General features: G+C 43.2%; 2 long non-coding RNA genes and 1 pseudogene across 2 annotated transcripts in view; 1 reads left to right on the plus strand and 2 right to left on the minus strand.

Moving 5' to 3' along the window:
- LOC110256084 overlaps window positions 1-19,443 on the plus strand; it is a 152,398-nt gene that overhangs the window by 29,087 nt on the left and 103,868 nt on the right. The window lies entirely within an intron of this gene.
- On the minus strand, window positions 5,026-5,954 carry LOC100625767 (annotated as a pseudogene).
- Window positions 12,563-17,760, minus strand: LOC110256083. The gene is made up of 3 exons (XR_002337317.1): window positions 17,537-17,760; window positions 14,753-14,895; window positions 12,563-13,984 (listed from the first exon to the last, which is right to left on the minus strand). It is a non-coding gene; the product is annotated as an uncharacterized LOC110256083 (long non-coding RNA).

Here is a 19,443-nt window from a genome sequence, read left to right on the forward strand (position 1 = left end):
TTCTCATTTAAAGACATTTCATTTTATTTTATTTTTTAAATTCATTTTTTTTGAAGTGTAGTTGACACAGTGTTATTTTCTGCTGTATAGCACAGTGGTTCAGTTATACATACATACATAATACATACATATAAATCTAAGAATATTACATGTATCCATATTTTTTCCTCCCATTGTTGTGTTGCAATGTATGTATCTAGACGTAGTTATCAATCTCATAGCTGCACAGCCAGATCTCACTGTAAATCCACTCCAAGAGCAATACTTTGCATCCATTAACTCCAAGCTCCCGATCCCTCTCACTCCCTCCCTCTCCCCCCGGGCAGCCACACGTCCATTCTCCAAGTCTATGATTTTCTTTTCTGTGGAAATGTTCATTTGTGCTGTGTATTAGATTCCAATTATAAGTGATAGCATCTGGTATTTGTCTTTCTCTTTCTGACTGTTTTCACTCAGTATGAGAGTCTCTAGTTCCATCCATGTTTCTGCAATGGCATTATTTTGTTCTTTTTATGGCTGAGTGGTATTCCATTGTGTATATATACACCACATCTTCCTAATCCAATCGTCTGTCGATGGACATTTGGTTGTTTCCATGTCTTGGCTATTGTGAATAGTGCTGCAATGAGCATGCGGGTATATGCGTCTTTTTGAAGGAGAGTTTTGTCCGGATATATGCTCAAGAGTGGGATTGCTGGGTCATAGGGTAGTTCTATGAATAGATTTCTAAGGTACCACCATAGCGTTCTCCATTAAAGACATTTTAAAAAGAAGAAATGATAGGTACAGTATATTTTCAGAGTAAGAAAAAGAAAGCAACACCTCAAGTGTTTGGCAGAAAAATGTGTTTGTGCAAATGACCTAAGAAAGTGAACAGCATTTCTTTTTGGTCTTTTTCGGGCTGCCCCCTCAGCACATGGAAGTTTTCAGGCGAGGGGTTGAATCAGAGCTTCAGCTGCTGGCCTCCACCACAGCCAGAGCAATGCCAGATCCAAGCTGCATCTGTGACCTACACTGGAGCTCCCAGCAACGCCAGATCCTTAACCCACTGAGAGGGGCCCAGGATCGAACCCATGTCCTCATGGATACTAGTCGGGTTTGTTACTCCTGAGCCACAATGGGAACTCCCCCAATTTTTTTTAATAAATTATCTTTCACATTCTTAAGATACTACAAAAAATACAGTGTGAGTCAGACAAAAATTTAGATGAAAATGAAACTGCCCTGGACACAGAGACATAAATGAATAAAGACACCCCCCACACACAAAATAAAGAGATTTTAATTGACATTTTTTTAGACAGTTAACATCAGAAAAATATATTTGTAGGAAAAGTAAAAGGATAAGCATTTCTCATAAACGAGAACTCCTATAAGACTATCAGCAGATTGATCAGCAGAGACCTTACAGGCTAGGAGAGAGGGGAATGACACATTCAAAGCCTGAATGAAAAAAACCTGCCAACCAAAAATAATTTACTCAGCAAATTTGTTCTTCAGAAGTGAATGTGAGATAAAGACTTTCCCTAACAAACATTGAGTTGAGAGATTCTATCACCACTAACCTGCTTTCCAAGAAATGCTGAAAGGAATTCTTCCAGCAGAAATGAACAGTCACTAAGTAGCCACATGAAAATATATAACACACTGGAAAGCATAGAGTCAGATTCAGAAACTTCTAATTCTGTAATGTAGTGGTGTGGTAACCACTTAATGCTAGTTAAAGGACAGAGGTATTGAACATAGGAGTTGCCAGGAGTTCCCATCGTGGCACAGTGGTTAACGAATCCTACTAGGAACATGAGGTTGAGGGTTCAGTCCCTGGCCTTGCTCAGTGGGTTAAGGATCTGGCGTTGCAGTGAGCTGTGGTGTAGGTGGCAGACGCAGCTTGGATCCCGTGTTGCTGTGGCTCTGGCGTAGGCCAGCAGCTACAGCTCTGATTAGACCCCTAGCCTGGGAACCTCCATATGTCATGGGAGTGGCCCTAGAGAAGGAAAATAGACAAAAATAAAAATAATAATAATAATAAATAAAAATAAAGCAGGAGTTCCCGTCGTGGGTCAGTGGAAACAAATCTGGCTAGTATCCATGAGGACACCCGTCTGATCCTTGGCCTTGCTCAGTGGGTTAAGGATCTGGTATTGCCATGAGCTATGATGTAGGCCAGTGGCTACAGCTCAGACTCATCCCTACCCTGGGAACCTCCATATACTGTGGGTCATGTGGCCCTAAAAAGACAAAAACAAACCCAAAAAACAAAAGAAGTATTAAAAATAGCTATAGGCAAAATAATTTGTTAATAGGTACACAATTTAAAAAGAGAGAAATTCTGACATTAAATACATAAAGGGACGGAGTAAAAGAACAAGGTTTTTGTATGTGGTTTAAGTTACATGGTTATCAGTGTAAAATAGACATTTATATATATTTTATATCTGTATGATGTTTTAGCTAGGCCTTGATAACCACATGGTAATAATCTATAGTTAATTCACAAAATATAAAGAGGAGGGGATAACAGTATACCACTATGGAAAATCATTAATGGAGAAAGGAAGGAAGCAAGAGCGGAAGAAAGGAGCAAGGGGACTACAAAATAGCCAGAAAGCAACCCATGATAAATCTTTACCTGTCAAAATTGCTCTAAATATAAATGGATTGCATTCTCCAGTCAAAAAGCCTAGAGATGCTGAGTGGATAAAAACACCTGATTCAACTGTATGCTGAGACCCACTTCAACTTTCAGAGTACACATAGGTTCCACATGAAGGGATGCCCAAGCTCTTCCTTGCAAATGGAAACCAAAAGAGAACAGAGATAGCTACATTTATACTGAAAAAATAGACTTTAAGACAAAAATGGTAACAGGAGGAGAAAGGTCATTGCATGCTGCTGAGGAAGTCAGTCATCCAGAAGACACAGCAGTCATAAATATACATGCACCCAACACTGGAGCTTCTAAATATATTAAGCAAATACTAAGAGGTCTGAAGAGAAAACCAGACCACACTTGACGTGGCCATCTGGGTCCGTGAAATGAGTGGACATGGGATACTGCGGCAATGCAGAAATGAGTTGACTCTCGACATATTCTTCTTGCCCCCACCCACCCCTGAAGCACAAAATGTGAAGAAGATCTGTTCTGTCTGCCAGCAAAAGAGACAGAGATGGCAGATGGCTATGTGGTAGAGTCCCTGAAGGGAAGGTCCTGATCTTAGCTGGCAAGTGAGCCTGATGCCATTAGCTGAGAGGGGCTACCATTGAGTCTTGACAGGAATGGACACCGACTCTGGTCTGGGATTTGCTTTCCCAGTTATCGAGGCAAATATTCATCGTGTCATAAAAGGACTGGTCCAGAGCTGTAGCACCACGTTGGACAGCCAGCTGTTACTTCCTCATACGGATGAACACATTTCCCAGCCCATGCTGCTCAGCAATGGGCAGAGGGGTGTCCTTCTCGGAGTGCTGTGTTCATGGAGAATTGGAATGGGCCGTTGAAGCAATGGTTGTCCAAAATGAGGGGAGATAAAGGGATGAAGGGCTGGCTTATACACCCTCATGAGTGTGTGTTTGCCTTCAGTGTGAAAATGAATGGGGCTAGAGGAGTGTGGGTACTGGATAGGTTTCTGTTTTCCTGGTGGATCTGGGGAACAGGAGGTGAGCTAGTATGCCTAGGCAGCTTTTGACAAAGGAGGTGTACTCTGGTACAATGATGAGCTTTTTTCTCCTTTCCCACCTTACCTTGATTCCCCACTCCCCCCACCCCAACGTGATAAGTGGTCCCAGGACCAGGGCTGCAAGTACCAGGCCCCGAGGCAGGGATAATTCCTGTGCCAGCAACTACATGCTAAAATCTGAATTTAGGATTCCTAAGAGTCTGATAGAGTGGATTGTACTGTGATCTGGCAACACGGATTGTCTAAGAGATCAGACTAGCTCACTCTTCTATACCTATGTAACCTTACCCTGTCTGAATAGAAGTGGACTGAGGGGGAGGGACTTGCTAGACTAATATTGCTTTCTACAACCTGACCCAACACAGTGGCGTAACCTAATGTCCCTTTCAAAGGTGGATACGTTAGGGTATAATAGGGAGAAGGTGAAATATTAGCAGATAAGAAGGCATGAACACATTGATTGTGTAGTGAGGGAATCCAACATGACATTAACACCTGGAAAGAGGTGTAACCCCGTCCAAGGTCACACTCCTTGCCGCACAATGGTCAACCGTAAGTTGCGAGACAAGATGTTGGGGAAGGAGAATCAACTTTATTCAGGAAGGCAGTGAAAGGAGAAGAGGGAGGACCAATTCCCGAAGAACCATTTCAATTTGGGGTAGAGTTCAAGCTTCTTCTATGCTAGGGGAGGGGGACCCTCAAAGGGGTTAAGGTCAGAAGATGACTGACAACCACAGACACCTGGGCACCACCAAGTGTCTGAGGAGGGTTGTGGAACCTCTTTGTTCTTGGTCAGTTGACATAAGTCTGGTCACGATGTTCCTATAAATCTTGACAGTTGCTATTTTTGTTGCTACCTTCTATCTCCCTGTAGGAGACAGGTTTTGGATAAGGGGCTGTTTGTATAAAGTTAAGCAGTAATCAGAATTCTTCTCGTGGTTAACATGTCTGTGTGCATGGCTCAGCAGAAGCATGTGACTCAGAGCTGAAAGGAGCAGAAGAGGTAGATACAAAAGGGAGTCAGAGGAGCCAAGCTTCTTCTACACACAAGAGGCACTTGGGGGACCTGTGGGGTCTGTCTTTGGGAGGACCCCATAGGGTCCTGATTGGTCACAAGGTACAGAGCAAAAGATGATGTTGCCTCATAGCACCATCGTACCAGATGCTTGAAAGGGCGAAGCCACGTGTTGCTGATACCATGGCTGCTTTTGGACATGCCAAGAGCTAGTGGAAGCCAGCAGACCTGAGTGGGCATGTCCTGAGAGATGAAAGGGGGCTTCTGGTAAGGGGGAGGACATTGGGGATGGACTTCTAAGTGACTGCAGTCTCCAATGTGGCCTCACATTGCTCACGAGGAGATTCTCTGGCTGAAGAGTTTCCCCAGGGCAGCCTTCATGTCCTGGTTTCTCAGACTGTAGATGAAAGGATTTACCATCGGGGTCACGGCAGTGTACATCACAGTCAAAACTGCATCCTTGAGGCTGTGACTAGTCATAGGGCGGAAGTACATGCCCATGACTGTCCCATAATACACAGAAACAACTGTGAGGTGGGACCCACAGGTGGAGAAGGCTTTGCGCACACCCTTGGTGGATGGAACTCGTAGGACCGTGGAAAAGACCTGAACATAGGAGATGACGATGCATAGTAATGGCACGGAGAAAACACTAGCCCCTAGGTACATCATCTTCACGTTGAAGTGGATGTCAGAACAGGACAGCTTGAGCAAAGAGGCAATGTCACAGTAGAAGTTGGCCACTTCCTTGTTTGCACAGAAGGACAGACGAGCCATGAGCAGAGTGTGGGGGACAGCATTGGCATTTCCCATCACCCAAGACCCAACAACTAAGAGGACACAAGCCCGTGGGCTCATGACTGTTGTGTAATGAAGTGGGCGGGTGATGGCCACGGCACGATCATATGCCATAGCAGCCAGGATGTAGCTATCTGTGTTACCTAAGGCTATCATGAAACACATTTGTGCCATGCATCCCCAAAGGAGATGGCTTTGCTGCCTACAAGATGATTGGCCAGTGCCTTAGGGATGGTTACAGAGCAGAAAAAGATGTCAACAAGCGAGAGATTGGCGAGAAGAAAATACATGGGGTTGTGAAGGCGAATCTCAGAGCAGATGGCCAAGATGATGAGCAGGTTTCCAATTAATGTGATGGGGTAAATGAACAGGAAAAGGAAGAAGAAGAAGTTTTCCTGTTCCTTCTGACTGCTAGCTCCCAGAAGGATGAAGTCCAGGTTGGAGGACTGGTTGTCTTCTCTCATGGATCCTTTAGTAGAAAAGGGAGAGGAATCCAGAAGTAGTTGTGAACTGCTGTGTGTAATGAGCTTCTTAAGCCACCACCTTGGACTCCTGTGGTTGCTATGTCTATACCTGGGCTTCCTAAAGCCAAAGATAGGCAGAACACTGGGGGGAGAACATCCCTGTTGGTCAGTGGAACAAATTGACAATTAGTGCTGGACACCCACGTGTAAAACGTGAGTAATGGGTGTATCAGAAATGCCCATCCCCTCCAAACCCAGCCCCATCACCCAAACACCTAGGGATCAATCATCTAACAATTATGTTCAATTGGATGTGCTAGAAACTTTGTTAGACTTTGAGGCAAAATCATAAATTGGGGAAAATACAGTTTGTTCATCCATTTGTTCCTCCATGGCATAGTCTTTGTTCTCAAAGACCTTACAACTTCATGGAGAAGCCATAGTCACATGCTAATCTTACTGCCTGTGAAAAGGAAAGGATAGTGTTTTGGAGTCTTTAAGAAAACACTCTAGTGCAAAGGATGGCTTGTACCAGGAGCCCCCTGGACAGTAGAAATTGTTCCACTGGCCAAACTCAGAATGAGCCCAGAGCCCAGTAGGTAACAAGTGTCTAGACTGGCCTCAGAAGATTGTAAGTCACAAAGACAATTGGGATTAGGTTGTAGCCAAACAAGATCAGTGTTTACTTTAGGTGTCCCTTTTTAAAAGAAGATATCACCACCTCTTTGGATAGATTTCATCTCTATTTCAAACACTTAAATATATATATATTTTGTGTAATAAATATGTGTAATATAAATATATATATATATAAAATCATAATATTTTTTGCTTTGACCTTACCTTACCTTCTTTAATTAGTTCCTTTGAGGACTCTCCAGTTCCATCGTGGTTTCAATTGCTGCTTAGTAGACGGTCTGGTCCGTATCTGTAGATTTGATCTCCCCTCCCCATATTTCCTCATTCAGTCATTCTGCCAACATGTCTGACCAAGCGCCATACTTTGAACATACAACCTAAGCAGACTGCAAGCTTTTTTGAGAAGCATATCTTGTTTATATATATATATAATTTTAATTTTTTAAAATTATAGCTGGTTTACAGTGTTCTGTCAAATTTCTACTGTACAGCAGGGTGACCCAGTTACACATACATGTATACATTCTTTTTTTCCCCTTATCATGCTCCATCATGAGTGACTAGATATAGTTCCTATTGCTACACAGTTGGAACTAGAGACTCTCATACTAAGTGAAGTCAGTCAGAAAGAGAAAGACAAATACCATATGATATCACCTATATCTGGAATCTAATTTATGGCACAAAGGAACCTTTCCACAGAAAAGAATATCTTGTTTATTTATATCTCCTGTGCAGAGATTGGAGTAGTTTTCATTTTATGGACCCATGTATTACACTCAGTAGTTTGAATATATCCATGTTTACTTCATCTCCCCCCACATGTCAGGGGTTATCAGGCACTGTCACACAGGCTGTCCCTCACCTCTAGATCTGATCTTGTTGATTCCTCATTTGGAATAATTCGAACATAGGCTTCCTACTTAATGTCTCTGGGCTTTAGCTTTGACCACCATCATTTTCTACCTAACTATTGTAATGCTCTCTTAACTACATTACTTCTGGAGCCCTCCTTTTTCCACCTTGAATCTGAAGTGTACTAATTGTAGCTGAGACTCCTAGCATCTCACCCAAATACACTCTGTTCTCTTCTTCCTGGATCCTCAGCTTGACTACATTTCCCAGCCTCCCTTGTGCTGAGGTGTGGGCACGTGACTGAAGCCTAGCCAATCCAGTCATGTGTTCCAGTTCGGACTTCCTCTAAATTCCCTTTCCCCTTGCACCAGCTGGATGCAAGTGGCCAGTAGGCTGAATAGGAAGGTGGAGTCGCAGGGTGGAATGAGCCTGTGTCCCTAGCTCTCTACATCCAGGAAGGCCACCCACCACCAAAGACACCCACTAGGACTGTTACATAAGAGAGAAATACTCTTTATTCTGTTTAAAGCATTAGATACTGTGCACATACTTGTTACTATAGTCCAGGACATCCTAAATAATTCACTGTTTTTTCTAGAGAGACCTCTACTCAATAATTACTTCTATTTGTAATTAATTTAACTACCAATTCTCAGGGTCTCCAGTAGTACACATTGGAATTATGTGCTGGGCACAGAGGAAGCAGGTAAGAATACTGTTCCCCTAAATATGATGTATTCCTTTCCATCTCTGCACCTAAATGAATGAATTTTTCTCTCTTGAAATTCCCTTTTTCATTTATACACAGAATCATAATATCTCAGAGTTGAGAAGGTTCAGTAAACAGAAGGGCTTAGAAATTGTGGTTGGCTGACAGAGTAGAGAGTACAATAGAGACCGAGGCTTAGCCACATGGCAGACTTAGCTGATATTGACATGTCCCATTGCTATTAAGACCACAGAATTTCTACAAAAATTATTAAAGAAAAGGCACATAGCCAACCTAAAGGAAAGAAATGGAATCACGTACACTTGAGAAAGAAAGAAAGGAAAAACCCCTCAGAGCCAGAGTTGTAAGCCAGAGGTGATGCTGTGGTGGACCCTGGGAGATGTGGCTACATAGTCAAAGGAAGCAGAGAATTTGTTTTGAGCCTTCTGCATAGCACCTGAGCACTGGAAGCAATCTTTGCCATATAAGAATTGGAAATGAAAGAACAAAATGGATAGAATTCACGTTTGTCTATAAAGGAAATCCAGGAGGCTCTTGAGATGAACTAAGAGGGTTCAGCAAGTTTGTCTGGTATAAATCAATATTAAAACAAAAATGTGGGAGTTCCCTTCATGGCTGAGCGTTACACCAACCCGACCAGGATCCATGAGGATGCGGGTCTGATCCCTGGCTTTGCTCGGTGGGTCAAGGATCCGGTGTTGCCGTGAGCTGTGGTGTAGGTCGCAGACACAGCTCAGATCCTGCATGGCTGTGGCTGTGGCACAGGCTGGTAGCTGCAGCTGCCACTTGACGTCTAGCCTGGGAACTTCCATATGCCGTGGGTGTGGTCCTAGAAAGCACAAGACAACAACACACCCAACAACAACAACAAAACACCTCAGTAATATTGGTACACTAAATTGCACACTATCATTTTAAAAGACTTCCTATTCTTGATAAGAACAGGAATTTAAGGACTCTAGAAACAATTCTAATAACCAGGGTCCAAGACATTAAAAATTGCAAAACTGAATGACAATAAGAATAGCTAAGCAATGTGGAGACAAGGTCGTGAAAAGGTGAATTCTCCTCCAGGTAAGGTATGAACTCATCACAAGCCCAGTCAAAATACCACAGGTTTCTTTTAAGCATGGAATGTAGTCAACTGAGTCAACAACTCATGTGGAAGCACCAAGAGCCAAGGAGACGTAAGACAATTTTTAGGAAAGTAAAGAGGGAAGAAGAGCACTATCAAGTATGAAAGTGATTTCTTCAGGTACTTAATGTGGCAGATCAGTACTGACATAGTGATGGACAAATACAGCTATGTGACCCTCCAGAGAGCCTACAAACACATGAATTTATTTGTTAGAAATTGTTGCCTGACACTGGTTGGTGTAGAAGTAAGCTGGGTACAGTTGGACTGACTGTTTAGTAAGGAGTACTAGGATAATTGGATATGTTTAAAAATATGAAAAACAATTCTTAATGGATTAATTGTGGAAATCAAAATGTCAACAACTTGAGAAGGAAATACATTTATGATAGGTGCGAATTTATTCATTTAGTGGTTTTGTTTTTTGTTTTGTTTTTTTTTTTGTTTTTTCCAGGCTGCACCTGTGGCATATGGAGGTTCCCAGGCTAGGGGTCTAATCAGAGCTACAGCTGCCAGCCTACACCACAGCCACAGCAACGTGGGATCCAAGCCACATCTGTGATCTACACCACAGTTCATGACAATGCCAGATCCTTAACCCACTGAGCAAGGCCAGGGATCAAACCTGCATCCTCAAGGAGACAATGTTGGGTCTTTAACCAGCTGAGCCATGACAAGAACTCCAGGAAGTTATTTCCTTACCCAGGCACAAAATACACAAAACCGGAGTTCCCGTCATGGCACAGTGGTTAACGAATCTGACTGGGAACCATGAGGTTGTGGGTTCGGTCCCTGCCCTTGCTCAGTGGGTTAACGATCCGGCATTGCCCTGAGCTGTGGTGTAGGTTGCAGACGCGCTCGGATCCCGCATTGCTGTGGCTCTGGCGTATGCCGGCGGCTACAGCTCTGATTCGACCCCTAGCCTGGGAACCTCCATATGCCGCGGGAGCGGCCCAAGAAATAGCAAAAAAAAAAAAAAAAAAAAAAAAAAATAGATAACACCACAGAAACTATTGTAAATTTTGATTCTTTGGAATTTAAAACGTTTGTGCTAAATAGACAATGTAAAGGAAGGAGGAAGACACATCACAGACTTAAAGAAGTATGTGCTATGCACATGGTAGTAGGGGATTGGTATTCGGAAAACAGAAGATTACTGCCCACTGAAAGGAAGACCAAAACCCATGGGAAATAATTGACAACAGACTTAAACGGGCAAGTCATAGAAAACACTGGTATGAATGAATAAGCCAAAGAGGAGATATTCAACCAGATCAAAACAAAATTTAATGTAACATGCTTTGTCTTGGAGTGAGTGTAAAGTCTGACAATGTTAAGTAGTCCGGAAGAAATGGAAAAATTAATAAGACCACTTGGAGACCAATTATCCCATATCTAGGAAAGTGCAAAACTCTCACAGCTTTAACTAAATCAGCAATACCGCATCTTGCTTGGACCTAAGAGAATCTCTAACACGTGTTGCAGAAAACATTTAAAGCATGTACACTTCACACAGAAAGCTTAGAAGTGGACGAGCTATTTGTGACTTTTTCATTGATGAGTTCTATATGACAGCTAAAAAGCATGCATTGACATTAAATAATCTTTAAAACTCATAATGTGATGGAAAAAACCAATTGGTTTTCATCATAAGGCATATCACACAGTATATGTACAATTTAACATGTAAAATAATACATGCACATGTAGGAGACATATGCATCCCAAATGGGAGTATGTTACTCATTCTAGAATAGCCATCGCCTCTGAGATGAGAGGGGTAGCATTTCCTGAAGAGTCTCCTCTGGATATCCTGCCATACACTTACTTCCAGTCTGTTCCCCAAGACTCAGAAGAAGCGTGTCCATACATCCAATATTCTCTTATCCTGTTATTTTGGTTTTTCAGTCATATTGCTCCACTGTTCTCTCAGCTGCAAAATGCTCTCTATCTCAACATCACCTCTTTCCCATTAGCTGGTACACATGGCCATTTTAGTCATTCAGTGAATGCTCCTCAATCTTGTAACTCTTTCTAGCTGCCAGCCCAGTGCTTATCTATTCTTCCTTTTAACAAACTTTGTAGAAACATCTGCTTACTGGATCCCAACGTAAAAGTATCATATTGATTGTGTGCCCTCTTTACAGTAACCAACTGCCTACCCCTCACGTAATAGATGAATTCCAAGTTCTTTATCATGGAGAGAATCTCAGAGCATTCATTCATGAGAGGACTACTTCGGCAAAATTTAGTTTCTATCTTTACTAAGCGCGCAGGATAAAAGCAGGAATAAATCAGTCTGGAAAGACAAGTTTGGTTAATAGTGTGGCAAATGGAGGCTTTTGAAGCAAAACAAGAATTTTGTTTCTTGTTCATTAGGAACTAAGAATCACCATCCCTGCTCGCTAAGAAAGTGGGCTTGTGCAAGTGCACACGCACACACACACACACACACACGTGTGTGCACACACACATGCATCTCTCTCTCCCCACCTTGTAGCCATCATATCTTGGTAACTTGGGTCTGCAGCCAAGATTTGAGTCCTAGGTTTGCCAACCTCTCTGTGTGATTGTAGGTAATTCAGTCACCGTTTTTTCATTTGGTAAAAAGACCAAAGAATCCTACCTACCTCTTGAGGATGTGGTGGGGTTAAGGGAGGTGATGTATGTGTGCCAGTTGCCAGCCCTTCATCCCTTGATGTTGGTGAAGAGTTTCTGCTCTAACATTCACAGCATCTACCTGGAGAGCAGCTCAGACGCTGCCCCCCAAGTGGTCTTGATCCTATTCCCTTCACTCTTCTTCCATGAAGAGGGAGTTTACAGGCAGCTGGTCCAGCATCCGCTGGCATCCATTTTTGGAGGCAAGCAGAGAATGTGCCAGGGGTAGTCCTGGAGAGCGAGTCTCTGGTCCTGTGTTTCTGAAGCAGAAGAGAGACAGGACTGGAATAGCTTAGGAAGAAGAACCCTGAGACTCCCAACCGCAGAACAGAAGGGGCAGAAGGAGCTGTCCTGGTTAGGACCTGAAGATCAGGACTCTAGCTTTCCCCTCAAGGAAGCAAGATGGGTCGTAAGAGAGATCTAATCATGATGTGTTCACCAGATTATAAGGTCCTGAAAAGTGACTCTCCCACATCTTCATTCAGGCCAGAATCCACCTAATTGTTGAGCTGTGAACACCCTTGTATAACTATGCCCTGAGGGAGGCAGTGGCTCTCAAGAATGATATTTCCCAGAGTTCTCTTCCAGGAGGAAGGATAGGCAGGATGGTTGTAGGGAGAGTATGTCTCTAGGGTCCAAGCCCTGGGCCGGCCTATTGTAAATGCTTTGTTGGCATATGGACCCTTCTCCTCTGCTGTTTTAGCACCAACTTAGAACCTCCCCTGGGGATCCAAGATTGTGGTACCAGTAAGCTATTGGTCATTGTATCAGGCTACACAGAAGCTTTTCTGATGTGAAATGTGCAAAGCAAAGGAACTGTAGTTCATCGTTCCTCTAGGATTTGACTTGAGTCGGGTTTGGGTGGTAGTTAGGCCTTCTTTGTCTACCATGCTGACGGGAGGTCTCACCTGTTTTTAGATTCATAAGGATGGCATGGGCCTAGAGGTTATCCAGTCCATTTCATGTGTGTACCACCTTTATACCTGCCCTGGTGAATGGTCATTATCCTATGGCTTAGCACCTCCTGTGGCAGAGAGGTCACTCTGACTCTGTAGTGGGCCATGGTGAGGACTCTGAGTTCTGGCTGGATTTCACTCCAGGCTCCTCCACCCACTGCCTATAACTGACCTGGGACAGTTCTGGGACATAATTCCTTGTCTTTCAAATGGGAGTAATACTAATACCCTCATAAAGTTGTTGTGCGGATCAAATGCATTAATATCTGGCAAATCCTTATAGCAGAGCCTAGCACATAGTTAGCACTAAAAGTCAATGCCAACTGTAACTGGTATCTCATTAACTCCTATTCCACTCATGTATTTGTTAGAACCTCTCCAAAACCTATCAGACTATGTGCACATGGGAAATGTTAAAACAACATTTAATTACTTTTTCCTCTACCCAAGTTTCAAGTCACACCATTCATTTGCTCTATTGTTACCTGCCCTGTGTTCAGATCCACAACACATATGTTAGTCCCTGCTGCGTCCAGCCTGCAGGGAGAGCGTGATACAACAAAGCACATAGGACTCCTTTGCATCTAGAAAGTCCCCAGGCTTTAGTCCACCTGGCCTGTATTAGGGAAGGTGACACAGGTTAATGAGCAAAATCAGGTGCAGGTCATAATAAAGCTCTCTCTTCGTGGTTGTGCTTTTGCACATGTGCCAAATTTGTTGACTGCATCATTCAGCAGTTTCAGTGGTGTCCAACATCTCCCGTGTTTGTATGTATTTGTTGCATAAGAACTGTCTTAGCAAATTTTGATTGCAGAGCATTCATCTGGTGTCTGTGGATCAATCCAGTTCTGCAGACCATGTCCGCAGCAGTTCTCCAAGTTGAACAGTCACATTCAGGGGATTGTGGGGGGGGGTCTGTCTCCATCTTCCTGGGAACCTATTATTCCAGCCTTTGGTTATAGGGATGGGGCAATGGTGCTCTCTTTTGTAGCTACTTCCTGCGGGCTGGGGTGACGAGTACTGGGTGGCTGGACATGGTAGGTTCCTACTGTAGAGACTGGGAAAAAAAAGAAAAATAAGGTTAAACAGAGGTTTGGAATGTAGGTTGGTACTGGTACTGTTGATGGAGGAGTGTCATTTTATCCAAGTAGGTCTTAATGATTGATGTGCTATTAAGACATAACAGGAGTTGGATATGGCATTAAGACATAGCTATCGGTCCGTATACATGTTGTCTCCTTTCTGCTGTTATAAGAGGGGCGCTTGAAAATGTAAGTTTGCAGCTGCCAGCTGATGCTGATTCTTACTTTGAGAACAGCTGGTGGCATCAAATCTGACAGGGTACATAAAGCTTAAAGTTCTTGGAGTTCCCATCGTGGCTCAGTGGTTAACAAATCCGACTAGGAACCATGAGGTTGGGGGTTTGATCCCTGGCCTTGCCCAGTGGGTTAAGGATCCGGCATTGCCATGAGCTGTGATGTACGTCAGAGTTGCGGCTTGGATCCCCTTTTGCTGTGGCTGTGGCGTAGGATGGTGGCTACAGCTCGATTCGACCCTAGCCTGGAACCCATATGCCAGGAGCAGCTCTAGAAATGCAAAAAGCCAAAAAAAAAAAAAAAAAAAAAAAAGCTTAAAGTTCTTAGCACTACAAAGACTTGCATAAAATTGCTCCCATACTATTTTCTCATATGACCTTGGATGTCTGACCCACAGCTACTCTATTCTGCCTTTTTCCTCTGCTAGCCAATGCAGATGCCACTGTAAATGATTTCAGTTTTTCTAGATATGAAAAGATATATGAATTTGGGTCCGTAGAAATCCTTACCTGAAATCTAACTCTCTGGAGGCCTGTCCTGTCGGTTTTCCCAGAGCACCGAGTGCCTCCCTCCTGATCGCCACGCTGGGCCCTGTTCAGGGGGTGCTGTGGGGCGGCAGCTGCAGTGGCTCACGTTTTCCTCCATGCAGAGGCTGATGGTAAGAGCCAAACTTCAGTTCACAGTGTTTCCTCATGGTCATAAGCTCAACCATAGTTTTGAGAGGCATTTCGTGACCATTTCGTCCCACAGAGCTAGGAATGAACATTCCTAGATCTGGCAAAGGTTTTGCTGACGGGCAACTCAACATGCCATGACTGGACGAGGCCTTAGTAACAGTTGCCAAAAAGTCTCTGGACCACCTACCTTCCTAGTCTGTTATGGTCCAGGAAAATATCCCCCCTTGTTGCATTTTCCCATATCTAGAAATCCCTGATGTCATAGGGAACTGTATGCCATTTTATCAGAGATTTCAGTTACAGATTTGGAAATGCAAGAAATAGCAGTTTTGTGAAAACAGTTAATACAAATGTAGATAGCAGTATTAGTAAAGTCATAAAGGAAAATGTAAGTTAAGAGCTTTCACCCTGTTCAGCTGGCTTAGTCGTTTCTTATCTTTAAAGGAAATTATATACTGGCTTTGTCCATTCAGCCTAATTTCCTAGTGTTACTAGGCTGGTTTTTCCTAAATGGCTTAATTGTTCCCAACATCAAGGAGGCTTTAGAGTCAAATTAATAGAGCCTGGCATCCCCTGGCTGTAAGTCTCACTTGTTGCTAATTGACCTTGAGTAACATTAAAAGAAAATATATTTATGGAGTTCCCGTCGTGGCTCAGTGGTTAACGAATCCGCCAGGGAACCATGAGGTTGCGGGTTCAATCCCTGTGCCATGCCCAGTGGGTTAGGGATCTGGCATTTCCGTGAGCTGTGGTGTAGGTTGTAGATGCGGCTCCGATCCTGCATTGCTGTGGCTGTGGCGTAGGCTGGTGGCTACAGCTCTGATTAGACCCGTAGGCTGGGAACCTCCATATGCCTCAGAAAGCGGCCCTAGAAATGGCAAAAAAACAAAAAAAGAAACAAAAAAACCATATTGACGGCCTGGGTTAGAGCAGGATTTTAACTGGCCAGGTGAGGGGATCTCACCTAATACCATCAATAAGAGCTTTGGAAGGGAGAAACCCATCAGGGTAAATCAGACGTAAAACAACCATATGAGGCAGGTGTGGCGATCTTGGGACAGTGATCTACTTCTGATGTTGGCTTCTTTTGGTCCATGCATTGGGGTTTTTCTCATTAGAGCCTTGTTTTAGGGTGAGTTTGAAGTCAGTCATTCTGTCTATACCCCAGTCCAATGTAGAGGCCCTTCTCAAGTGAGACATATAAATTTAAGGGTTAATTTTCTTCACTTTCCTTGTGCATGTGGCACTTAGAAATTCCTGATAAGAAACCTTTTAGGCTGGAGACAACCCCTTAAATGATACTTTTCCAGACTGTGTATATAGTCCCCTGGTTATCCTGGGACATCTGATATTTGCCCAGAGACAGATTACAGCAATCAGCTTCAGAAAAAGCTTCGATTATTGTTCTTAATACCTCAAAGGTTATAATGAGGTAACAGTGGCAAAGAACTATTTGGGAGGTGAGTTTTAGACAGTCATCTCAATACACAAACCTAGAATATGAGTCAAAACAGTCTTTTTCTTTAAAACTACCCTCATTTTCACCAAACGTAGCCAAATTAGGACTGTAGAAAGTCTCCCCCAAATGGAAAACACACTATTTCTTTTTCATTATTGGGATTTCCAGGGAGCCGGGAGGAGCCAAGCAGCTGTCTTAGATTTCCCACAGCCCTGACTTCAGAAAACCTTGTAACAGAGACCGAATCCAAATTCAAGTTTTGCACGAGCTTACTTTTAAAACTAGTTTACTGAAATTTTAACCTTAGTCCTGACCATGCCCCAAATTCTTCTCATTGTCCACGTCCCACAAACCTTCCATCACTTCTTGTATCCATATTATTCTGCCCCCATCTTTCCCTTCAAAATAACAAGCTATAAGACAGACGGACTTTCTTTTCTCTTAATAAAATGCCATTACCTTCCTCCATTCAACCTAGGTACAATAAGGTATTATACGTAATGTTGGTAACGCTGAAGACATGTCTATATTAGATCAACACACTTTCATCTTAAGGTCTCACAATGAATATCGAATTTTTCCCCAGCTCACGTGAACCAAAAATTAATTGACTTTAGGTATTTTGAGAAGTTATGTAAGCACTTAATTTCCTTCAAGCCAACTAAGTAGAGGTCTTTTATGAATTCATTTTGGCAATGCCATACATGCACGATACACCCAAAGACGCATACAAACAAGCAAAACAGAGACCTCCTATTTCCCATTTCAGAGTTTTAGCCACAAATAAGGTACAACTGTGTAAAATTGTCAGTTGCAGGAGACGCTGGATTCAAATTTATGCTCCTGCAAGGGTTCCAAAATGTGCCTTTCTACACCCCACGTGGATTAAACAGAAACGGAAAGAGAGGCCCTAGACTGATAGGTGCACTTTAAATTTGCTCCGACATGATGCCAACATTCTGGGCGCACAGTACCTTCACCTGGAAACCAAGGATCATACTGAACCATGGCTTAAACAACTCCTCTATCTTAGACTCTGTTCCCCAGGCCCCTGACGGTTTTGTCCTACATTTAAGTAACTGAGTATAATGTTGACTTTCTTGTGATGGATTCTTCCCCATTGTTATCCTGGTTTAAAGTTTCTACTTGCCACTCACGGTCATGACTCCGTCGAGTGCAAGGCTACCGTTTCCACCGTCTGTAGTTTCACCTCTTCCTGCTCATGGCGACCTTCTCTTCCAGCCCCACGTTGAGCGCCACTCTGCTGCGTCCAGCGCTGCAGGGCAGTGGGGAATCCTGGAAGAGGGAGGGCGAAGTATAGCAAAGCACACAAGACTCTTTTGCATCTAGAAAGTGGGGGGCCAGAAGGCACTCTGTTCTGCAGAACAAAGGCCCTAGGCTTTAGCCCACATGACTTTAATTAGGGAAGGTGATGTAGGTTAATGAGCAAAATCAGGTGCAGGTCATGCTAAAGCTCTCTCTTCGTGGTTGTGCTTTTGCCCATGCGCCAAATGTGTTTACTGCATCGTTCAGCAGCTTCAATGGTCTCCAGCAAGGGTCCAGGACCTGGGCTCCCCAGACAAAGGTAAGGTGACATCTTACTTCTGATTTTATTTACCTGAGGCCTCTCTCTTTTTTCTTGATGAATCTGGCTAAATGTTTATCAGTTTTGTTGAGCTTTTCAAAGAATCGGGTTAGTTTCCTTGACCTTTCATATTGTTTTTAAAGTCTCTGTTTATTTCGGTCCTGATCTTTATGATTTTCATTTATACACGAACTTTTGGATTGTTTCTTCTTCTTTATCTAGTTCCTTTAGTTGGAAGAGTCAATTGTTTATTTGAAATGTTTAAATGTGTGTCCTGAGGTAGGCCTGTATCATTATAAGCTTCCCTCTTAGAATGCTTTTGCTGCCTGCCGTAGATGTTGGCATGTGTATCCATTTTCATTGGTCTCAAGGTATTTTTTGATTTTCTCTTTGAGTTCTCTGTTGACCCATTGCTTGTTTAATAGTATGTGTTTAGTATTTGTGAGGTTTTTTTCAGCTTCATTCTTATAGTCGATTTCTGGCTTCATCATGTTGTGATCAGAAGTGATGCTTGACATGCTTCCAGTATTGTTAAAGTTATTGAGACTTGCATTGTGGCCTAACATGGGATCCATCCTGGAGACTATTGCATGTGCACTTGAGAAGAATGTATATTCTGATGCTTTTGGAAAGTAGATATGCTCTGCTACTTTTGGATTGAATCTATTGTATATATTAAATCTGTCTGCTCTCTGAGTTCCCATTGTGGCACAGCCGAAATGAATCCGACTGGGAAGCATGAGGTTGCAGGTTCGATCCCTGGCCTTGCTCAGTGGGTTAATGATCCGGCATTGCCATGAGCTGTGGTATAGGTTGCAGATGTTGTTTGGGTCTGGCATTGCTGTAGCTGTGGTGTAGGATGGCATCTCCAGCTCCAATTTTACCCCTAGCCTGGGAAGCTCCATATGCTGTGGGTGCAGCCCTAAACAACATAATAAATAAAATAAAATAAAAAGGGATAGCTTGGGGGGTTGTGATTAGCATATGCACACTGTGGTATATGGAATGACTGGCCAACAGGGACCTGCTATATAGCACAAGGAACCCTGCCCAATATTTGGTGACAATTTGTGTGGGAAAAGAATCTGAAAAAGAATGGATGCATGTACATGTCAAATTGAAGCACTTTGCTTTACAGCAGAAATTTCACAACAGTGTAAATCAACTATAGGTATGTCGATACAACTTTTAAAAATGCAAAAAAGGGGCACAGTTCTGGAGTTGCCACTGTGGCACAGCCGTTAAGGATCTGGCGTTATCACAGCTGTGGCATAGGTTGCAACTGTGGGAAAGATTTGATCCCCGGCCTGGGATGTGGTCCGGGTTAGCCATTTTAAGACAACTTCATGTATATTCTAAGACGGAGCTTTTCCTTTCTAGCTTTTCTTTTCTTTTTCTTTTCTGAAAGAAGAGCAAGGCAAGCACTGTCCACAGAGATGGTGGGGTGGGGCTATGATGGTCTCAACTCTGATGACACGT

Source organism: Sus scrofa, chromosome 12 (genome assembly GCF_000003025.6).
Source record: "Sus scrofa isolate TJ Tabasco breed Duroc chromosome 12, Sscrofa11.1, whole genome shotgun sequence".
Lineage (NCBI taxonomy): Eukaryota > Metazoa > Chordata > Mammalia > Artiodactyla > Suidae > Sus > Sus scrofa.